Genomic DNA, 10720 nt, shown 5'->3' on the forward strand with positions numbered 1-10720 from the left:
TTCAATTTCAATTTAGTGATGATCATTTTCAAACCATAAATTCAATTTCAAATACGACTAATTCAAATTCAGTTTTCAAAAGCATTTATTCAAGTTACAATTCAGATTCAAATTTAACTTATTCAAATTCAGTTTCTGATGGCACAGATTTCTGCCCATAATATTGGTCGCTGATTTGTTTTTGTTTTGTTTTTGAATGTCAGAAATGTATATTTGTGAATGTGGAGATGTTATATTGGTTTCACTGGTAAAAATAAATAATTGAAATGGGTATATATTTGTTTTTTGTTGTTGCCTAATAATTATGCACAGTAATAGTCACCTGCACACACAGATATCCCCTAAAATAGCTAAAACTAAAACAAACTAAAACTACTTCCAAAACATTCAGCTTTGATATTAATGAGTTTTTGGGTTCATTGAGAACATGGTTGTTGTTCAATAATAAAATTATTCCTCAAAAATACAACTTGCCTAATAATTCTGCACTCCTGTACACTTGATTCTGTGTTACTCACTCCCCTCATCTCTGATTATTAATAATTCACATGGCTGCATTTATGCTATTCATGACCAACTGTTAATTATTAATATCCCTGTCACTGTATGAAACTACAAATGTGCAACAGAGCAGGTTTTTGGACCATTTCAACATAACACCATATAATTACAAAAGGCAAAAAATGAAAGCATATGGATTTCTGTGGACAAGAATCAAGTCACATAATGCATAAATGTGATTTGGATTTCCATGTTGTCAAGAGTGAATAATATTTCTATGCAAAACTAAATGATGTGCTACAACAACTGGGTAAAAGTTTAGATTTAATAATTAAAAATATAATTGGCACACTACAGAGATATAAATTATCTCTCTTCTGCAGAACTTCAGTTTCTATCTGTGTCAGAGTCTTTCATCATGATCAGTGACCATGAACCTTTAGTTATATCAACAAACTGTTTTCCTTAATAAAGAGCAAGCACAGTATTTTAGCAGCCAAAACAAACAGCTAAAATGTAAACTATGTACTAGACATGATTCCAGTGGGTTATACTGGTGGCGAAACAGCTTGAACAGAGACCATTTTTCTTCTACTTTGAGAAAAATGTTCTGTTTGTTGTTTAGGGTTGTTATAATCCAATCCAATCCTATTTTATTTATAAAGCACTTAAAAATACCCAGCACAGGACCAAAGTGCTGTACAGAAAATAAGTTAAAAACAATAGAATAACAGAAAACAGCAAAAATAAACCAGAAAATGCATTTTCTGAAGAAACTGCAGTGTGGATGCTGATAACTGAATGTTTTGAGCTGAAATGAAATAATTGCTGAATGTTAAGTTAAAAATATTAAGTGAGCTGGAAAATACAGAATTTTTCACCTGAAAACAAAAGTGCAGAACTTTTGAAAGCTGACATTCACACAGAAGAAGAAGTTTAAAAATAACTGAACAAGTTTGAAATGGAGATGAGAAAAAGCTGAGTAATGACAAAAGAAAATTTAGAGTCAGAAAACATTTGAATGATTATTAAAAGTTCATATTCTTTGAATCATTGAATGACTAAAATGTGATCCCTCTATTTGGATCCACACACTTTAAAAAGTTTACATCTCTGAGCTTTGAAAGGCATGCTGTTGGAAAGAGAAGAACGATGGCTACGTTTTGAGGGTAAAATGATGGCTGCAGAGCAAACACTGTGGACACAGCAGCAGTTGAAATAGAAGACAGAGCTCGTTAAGCAGACAGGTGTGAGCCTGGTTGCCCTAGCGACTGCAAACACACACACACACACACACACACACACACACACACACACACACACACACACACACACACAGACATGCGCCTCTCTTCTGCTGTTTTAAATAAACAGAAAAGTGACCCCGAAACAAATGCTTCCCAAGAAAAGAAAAAACTACAACTTGTATTGACAAAATTCTTTCACCGTGAGCACCAACAATGTCCAGTCTACAGAATTCTCAGTTTTCATGCCTGTGGAGTTTATTATATGGGCGTAGTAACTAGGGCTGCCACAAACGATTATTTTGATAGTCGACTAGTCACCCATAATTTTTGCGATTAGTTGACTAATCAGATCATGCGTCTATTGGACGTAAAACGTACAGCTTATTGCACCAGCATGCATCTGCTCTTATCTAACTATCATTAGCTTACAGCTTTAAGTGTTTAAGGTATGTGCTAACTAAAAATAAAGATAAGATGATTATTAAATTTTAATGAAATTTGCAGATTGTTTCGGTGAAGTTTAATAAACTCCTTGCTATCTAAAATATAACAGGACACCAGAGTATATTCTCGAGCATCTCACACTTCTGATAATCAGTTGTCTGCTTGACGTTTATTCAGCTGTGTAAAAATTATAAATTTAATCTCAGCCAAACCAATTTACTCAGGAACACATAATATACTGAAAAAAGCCAAACAATAACACTTTTAAGTTATCTAAGTGACTTGTTGGAGTCTTCGAATTTGGACAGTCTTCGTCGTGTCGGTGTAACGTAATTGGCCTACAAATGAGGGAACAGGAGGATGCGGTTCCTGAATTTGGACACAGCTACAATACCGGACACAGCTTCTTCTTCTTCGGGATTTAACGGCAGCTGACATCCTTGTACATGCAGTGCTGCCATCTTCTTTTTCAGTCTGTTATTACACTCTTAAATCCTACTACTTATTCCTGCGTCTTTTGGGATCTTACAAAGCTTCAAACGACGCGTCGACTATTAAATTTGTCGTCAACGATTTTGATAGTCGACGTAATCATGACTAGTTGACTAATCGTGGCAGCCCTAGTAGTGACAGTGTAATAACAGCCTACACTTCTGATTTTCAGAAGAATTTTGGGATCCATTTTAACATTGGAGTCTATGGAAGAGTTTGATGGAGGACGTTGTGCATTGATGACATTAATGAAAGAACCATAACATTTCTAACATCATAACATAATCAACATTACAACATCAACATTACAATAACAATAACACTGGATGAAAGAGGGCAACAATGGCTACGTTTTGATGCTAAAATGGTGACTGTAGACCAAATGCTGTGGACACAGCAGCAGTTTAAAAAGAAGATGTTAAGTTGAATTTTTCCCCTTCTCCCACTCTGGCAGTTGACCTGTCTCACTTTAACCTCCAAAAGTAGTTTCAATAGTGTGTGTGAGAGATTAAATTTCAGTAGTGTATGTGAGAGCGTTTCAGTAGCGTGTGTGAGAGCGTTTCAGTAGCGTGTGTGAGAGCGTTTCAGTAGCGTGTGTGAGAGCATTTCAGTCGTGTATGTGAGAGTGTTTCAGTAATGTGTGAGAGAGACAAAATTGCAGTAGTGTGTGTGTGAGAGCATTTCAGTAGTGTATGTGAGTGTTTCAGTAGTGTGTGTGTTAGAGACAAAATTGGAGTAGTGTTTGTGTGTGAGAGCATTTCAGTAGTGTATGTGAGTGTTTCAGTAGTGTGTGTGAGAGTTTTTCAGTAGTGTACGTGAGAGCGTTTCAGTAATAATGTCCCTTTAATATTGGCCATATTATATTTACATTACCAAAGTGAGATGACTTTAGTCTCATGAACAACATTAGCTAATTGTTATTTACTAGATAATCTTAAAATTACTGTTCAGTACAGAAATGAAGCCCAACATGTTTTTACAGTCCCGTGGTCTCAGCCTAAGATACTTATGAAATCAAACAAAGCTCATATAAAAACAAACAGATGAACAAAAAAAGTTTCCTCCTTCATTTCTGTCAAACAATGAGCAAACTGAGCAGCGCGACAGAGGCTAGACCGTCTTATTTCACAAGCCTCGCAGTTCCGGCCTTCTCGGTCTTCGACGACGCGGCCCGCGTAGACCGCGAAGGCAGCATCCTCCAAGGCTGCAGACCCTGAATTGGGATACAGCCTAAGTCTCCCTAGCCTTTGTCCTGTGTGCAGTGTGTCTAGTTGCTTCCCCTTGCTTTGTTAGGTCTGACTTGTCCCAGCTGTGTTCCTACCTTTTCCCCATCCTCTCGTTGTCCTGCTTGTATTTAAGCCCTGTGTTTTTCTTTGTCCATTGTTGCGTTGTACCCTCACCGTGCTCTGTTTACTCCCTTTGTGGTCCTGGCTTAGTTCTAGTTCTCAGTTCCTGGTTTGCTTTCCCATTTTGTATTGTTTTATTTTCTAGTTTCCAGTTTAGTCTGTTTCCATGTTCAAGGTTTTGGTTTGTTTTTAAGAGTTTATTTTCTATGCAAAGTCTTCCCAGCAATAAAAGCTGCCGCTTTAAGTTCTCATTCCATGTACGAGTCCTGCGTTTGGGTCCTGTTGACCTTGACAAAGTGGCTTAAACAAACAAAAACACATTCTTCTGAAAATGGTCAGGTACAAAGATTGGACTAAAAATGAGTGAAAAAATAGCCAATATCCAATAATCAAAGTTCTGGATGTTGTGTTCTGTGCTGTTGTGATGCTATACTGCAGCCAGCTCCGAGGCTCATTAGAATCTATGTTGGTCATTGAATTGAAATCAATTACAACCCTTGTGGCATTTTCTTGTGACAAGAACTGGGATGAGGGACTGCCATTTCTACTGTTTGCAGCTCGTGAAGCAAAACAGGAGTCCCTTGGTTTCAGCCCTGCTGAACTAGTTTTTGGGCATAGTGTGAGAGGGCCACTAAAAGCTCTAAAAGAACAGTTTTTATCTGATGTGCAGCCGCAATCAAATGTGCTTGAGTTTGTCACGCAGTGTCAGGAACGTTTGTACCATGCCTGTGAAATAGCTAAAAAGTCTCTGTCAGCAGCCCAAGGGAAAATGAAGCGGCAGTATGACAGGAAGGCAGTGCAGCGTTCTTTTAAACCTGGTGATCAGGTACTCATGTTGGTGCCCACATCTGGTCCATCTCTGTCAGCCCAATTTGCGGGACCATATGTGGTAGAGAGCAAAGTCAATGACACAGACTACATTGTTCGCACTCCAGATAGAAGGTGCAAAACACGGCTCTGCCATATAAATATGCTGAAACTGTTTCACTCTAGGGAAGACGATCGCGAGGGCTCCATCTCACTCATTTCTGTGCCCATAAACCATGATGATGGTTTGGTGAAGGGTAGTGAAGGTCAGCAGAGTGGTAGGCTCGCAAACTCAGAGGTTCTTGGTGCCTTAGACATGTACCTCTCCTATCTTCCTCATGACGAGAAAGATGACGTGAAAAATCTGATCCAAGCGCACCCTAGTCTGTTTGGGGATGTACCATCTAGAACCCCAGTGTTAAAGCATGACATTGACGTGGGTGATGCGTGCCCTATTAAGCAACACGCATACCGGTGCCCCCCACTCAAGAGGGAATTAATAAAAAAGAGGTACAGTACCTGCTTGAAAATGGTTTGGCGATACCTAGCCATAGCTCTTGAGCTCTCCATGTCTGCTGACACCAAAGTCAGATGGTTCTCCTCGTTTTTGCACTGATTTTAGGAGGGTAAATGCAGTCACAGTCCCGGACTCATACCCGTTGCCTCGCATGGAAGACTGCATAGACAGTATTGGAGCCGCCACCTACATAACAAAGCTAGATCTGTTAAAAGGGTACTGGCAGGTTCCTCTAACTAGCAGAGCCTCTGATATTTCAGCATTTGTTACTCCAGACCATTTCTTGCAGTACACAGTGATGGCGCTTTGGCATGCGGAATGCACCAGCCACTTTCCAACGACTTATGAACTTTGTGTTAGCGGACATTAACAATTGTAATGTGTATTTGGATGACATTGTGGTATATTCTTCTTGCTGGACTGATCATGTGAGTACTCTGAGGGATGTTTTTGCTCGCTTTAACCCAGGCTTCCCTAACTCTGAACCTGGCAAAGTGTGAATTTGCCAAGGCGGTAGTGACATACCTCGGAAAACAAGTAGGACACGGCCAGGTGCGCCTGCGTGAATGCAAAAAAGTGGAGGCCGTGCTTGAGCTACCCGGTGCCCACCACAAGACGGGAGCTCAGGCGCTTCTTGGTCTAGTGGGCTACTACAGATGTTTCTGCCGGAACTTTTCGACAGTAGTGGCTCCCCTGACTCATCTGTGCAGTCCAAAGGAACCCTTCGTATGGACTGCTGAGTGCCAACATGCATTTGACTGTGCCAAGTCTCTCCTTTGCAGTGCCCCTGTACTGGCTGCTCCGGACTTCAGCCAGGCCTTCAAGCTGGAAGTGGACGCAAGCGCTACTGGCGCTGGGGCAGTACTGCTACAGGATGGAGTTGATGGCATCAGTCACCCGGTTTCCTACTTCTCAGCTAAGTTCAAGCCTCATCAACTCAACTATTCCACCATTGAGAAAGAAACCCTGGCCATGTTGATTGCTCTGCAGCATTTCGACGTGTACGTGGGGTCAACCACCACTCCTGTTATGGTTTATACTGACCATAACCCTCTGGTATTCCTAAAACACATGTACAATCACAACCAAAGATTGATGAGATGGGCGTTGCTTGCTCAGGAGTACAACATAGACATCCGACATCAGAGAGGTATGGACAACGTGGTGGCTGATGCACTGTCCAGGACCCAGTATTAACCTCAATAACGGACTTGGTGACAGTTGTTAAAAGTGTGTCTGCTTCACTGTATGTGATATTTTATGTGGGGGGGTGTTACGGTCGCTGACCTCTGGTGGCTCTCCCTCGGGGAGAGGTTTTTTCTCCTTTTCTTGTGTTGCAGGTCTGCCTCATGAGCCACAGCTGAGGTGTGTTTCAGCTCGTCAGCCACGGCATATAGTCTGCCATCCTAAACTGCCACACCCCTGCCATTTCCCCCATTTTGCCAGAGCTGTGAGCTATAGTGTTTTGGGCAGCAGGCCTTAGTGTGTGTGTGTGTGAGAACTTAAACTCTGTGAAACTTTGGTTTTCTTTCTTTTACTGTAAGCAAAGGTGTGCCCTTACTGTGTTAATTAGTTCATCGTTGTGGAAGCAGGTAGGGGTTCTCTGCCATTTTTGTTTCAACTGTTTTCTCTTGTTTTTGGTTAGACAGGGAGCTCAGCCATTGTATTTTGTTTTGGTTAGAGAGTTCTTGGTTTGATTTTTAGCTAAGGGGGGGTGTTTTGTTTGTTGTTTTGGCCTTGGAGACCCTGAAGAAACGAGCTTCCCTGTGTTTATTTTTTTTACTGTAGTAGTTTTGGGCAATAAATCATGTTTAATGACATCTATTTTCCAGTAGTTCCTGTGTTCTTTTTCACTTTGTGTTACCCCCCACCCCGGTCAACACTTCGTTTTTGAGTGGGGCGTAACAATAGTACACAGAAACAACCAGAAGAGGTCAGTATCACATTTTGACCTGCTAACCAAACATAGAAACAGATGAAACACACAGAGAGAGTGTGACTTATTCCCTAAAGATACCATCTCATATCTCTACACAGCACACGTGCTTTGATCCCAACATCAAGCACAGCTGCTGCTCTGTCTTTTTTCACCCACACTGTGACCAAGGCAGTGAATATCATACTTACTGAGTCTTCTCACAATCTTCAATTATACAAATAACATTTACAGTATTGGGTGCTGATCACAGAGCTGAAGTGATTGAATTTCTTTGCATGTTTTGACATCTGAAAAAGATTTTCATTGTTTTAGTACCTTTTACATAGGTGAGTATATGAAAAATGCCTTAACTTCACCCTTTTATTGTTATCTTGTATGTATGTTTGCTGTTTCTCACATTTGAGTCAGCCATATCATTCAATGTGGGGGCAGGGATAGCTCAGTAGGTAAAGCAGTTGCCCCATGATCGGAAGGTCGGGGGTTCGAATCCCCTCAACAGCTACCCTGAGGTATCCCTGAACAAGTTACCGTCCCCACATACTGCTCCCCGGGCGCCGCACTGGTGGCTGTCCACTGCTTCACTGAGTGAATGGGTTAAATGCAGAGAAGAATTTCCCCACGGGGATCAATAAAGTGTACATTATTATGTGCATTACATTCAGTATATGGTTTCAGTTTATTACCTTATGTGTTTCTTTATTGAATTTCCTGGCTGGAAATGTGTTTATAGTTATTATATTATATTATATTCATATTTCAGCTTCTCTTTTGTTGTTTTATAATCAGCTGTTAATCAATAGCATTTCTTAAAACTTTATTATCTGTTTGTGTCAAAGTATGCGTAATAAACAGTAAGTAATTACACGGAAAGAACAGTGTGGAAATAACACATGTATTTGCAAAGTAAATTTAGTTTAGACATGTTTATTTGGATTAGGTTAAGGTTAAGGAACATTTTAAAATGCATTATATAAGTGATAAAAAGGATTAAGACAAGAGAGAAATGTGTTACTATTGTTACACTTGTCATCTTGACTCTAATATTACAGAGTTGTGTTGAATGTTCCTTATATGGTTAATAACCCTGTATAAACAAGCAGATGGTGTGATGTCAGGAAAGCATGACTGTGTTTCAGTAGCACTACGACCATCCTCAACCAAATTTTTAAAAAATTGTAATCGTCATCTTACAAATATATTCAAAGTCACTTGCTCCCTAAAATTGCTAGTAATGATTTATCTGGTTACTTTCATGTTGTCTTTAACATAGTTCTGTATCTGTTATCATCTTGTATCAGTTGAGCTCAGTTGAAGAGCAATGAGGAAATAATACACCTCCTGCTATGATATTAGAAAATGATTACCCTGTATGACACTTATGCTTTACTTAATATAAGAAAATGTAGGTCAGGCGTAAGATTTCACACACATACTTCTGTTTACTTGCAGCTTTTTGTACATTCACAGTCTGCATACTTTTTTTTATTAATGCAATTTACACTACTCTTTTGCACAGTCTCAGTCTTACTTTTTGCTGTTCTTTAACTTAACCTCATATTTATTTATTTATTTATTTTCTAACTGTCTATCTAGTTATAAAATGTAAAATAACAGACAGCAGATTAAAGCAGAAGAAAAGTTAAACTAAAGGTAAAAGAAAGAAACTAAAAGGCAGATACAATGAGCTCTCTCCTCACTGAAGGAGGGGAGAGAACCATGGTTCCATTTGCTTTCCCTGAGCTTATAATCCAGTAATAATTAGCTTTATTCAGTTTCTCATATTGGAGTAACTAAATACCCACTGAAAGTTGTATGATAGTTTGATCCCCAAACTTGTGAGTTTGGACCCAGGCACACATACACTTGATCTCCTGTCTGCATCTGCAGGAATACTGCATTTCCTCCATTTTTAGATCCATGTTGTTCCGGCTGGTAATGATGGGTCATGGTAATCACATGATTGTTCTTGTACAGTTTCAGTGTTCCGTTTCTTCCAGAATGATAAAAAAGTAGTAAATTCCTGCAACAGGTGCTATAAAGACTCCTGAGGAAAAAGCAGAATTCTGATCACAGTTTGTAAATTAAAAGTAGGAAGTTAACATTGCAAATCAGCAATATACTTCAGTACTATATCATTATTTATTACAAGTAATTAAGTCAGCATACAACAGTACTTGTCATTTAACTTTTCAGTTAAACTGAAAAGTGTATATATATATGTGAAATGATGCTCTCATTTTTTTCTAATTTATTTAGTTAACACAAACAATATTGTGAGTCGTACCTGTGAATTTATTATATGCATCTCCAATGTTTGTAATCACTCTTTTGAAGGCTAATGTAGTTTCTGTGTTGAAGGGTCCAATTGATATATCTCCTCTTCCTCCTGCTGCACTGAATATTACCTTTGTTCTTTCTGGAGAATTATGAACAAGATCATTAGTTCTGGTTTCAGTACCCCAAACCAAATTATGAGTATATGTTTGACCTCTTGCAGACATAAATTATGACTTCTTTGACAAGAGACAGCATTCTGTCTTTTGACATTTATCTTGGATGAGTAGTGTTTCATTGAAATGGATTATTTGTCCACAATTTTACCTTTGTATTGCAGCACCAAAATCTGTTTTTCACTGTCTTTCAGCCTGGTTACAGTGTCGTTCAACCTGGTCTCACTCTCCTTCAGCCTAGTTTCACTGTCCTCCAGCCTGGTTGTAGTTTCCTTAAGCCTGGTCTCACTGTCCTTAAGTCTGGCTTCCAGATCTAACTTTTTCTGTCATGACTCCAAATTCTTTCAGGAAATTATAAATGTCAGGATGGCACAACTGTGTTCCAGTAGCATTTTCACTATCACTCTGCGACAGACTCAAGCCACAGAACAGAAAAATAAACCATAAAGCGCTCATCGTCTAAGCTGAATCAGCATCACACAATCTTCAAACCTCTGATTAACATGGTTGATGCTCCTTTTATCCAGTTTAATCTGTTAATCATTAACATAACAATAGACTTGTTTTTCAATCTTTTGTGTATCTGTTTAACTGTAGAAGTTGAGCTCAGATCAATAAGGAACTAGTACACTTACTGACAAAACACTTTTAGTGTAGCTGTCATTGTGTATGCTCAAGGTTTAAAAATACATCTCACCAGGTCACCAAAAACACTCTGACAATAACACCTTCCATGGTTCAGACATTTTTTTCAGTTACAGTATATCACACAGAGGCTTGATTTCCAGACATTTCAAAACCTTGAACATAGTTTAAAAAAATGGCAGATCAGAGTATCACTCTGCTTCCATATGCCTTGGCTTTAAGCCATATACAATCTTGCAGCCATCTCTTCTGCAAATGACAGAAGGTCACAATCCTGGTTTTGAAATGTGAAGTTAGAAAGTTTTGTGAACTGAATTATTCAGTATTAAGCA

General features: G+C 39.1%; 1 pseudogene; it reads right to left on the bottom strand.

Moving 5' to 3' along the window:
- Positions 1–9069: 9069 nt before the first annotated feature.
- Positions 9070–10199, bottom strand: LOC120433615 (annotated as a pseudogene).
- Between the last annotated feature and the right edge of the window lie 521 nt (positions 10200–10720).

The sequence above is a fragment of the Oreochromis aureus genome, linkage group 3, assembly GCF_013358895.1.
Source record: "Oreochromis aureus strain Israel breed Guangdong linkage group 3, ZZ_aureus, whole genome shotgun sequence".
Classification (NCBI taxonomy): Eukaryota; Metazoa; Chordata; class Actinopteri; order Cichliformes; family Cichlidae; genus Oreochromis; species Oreochromis aureus.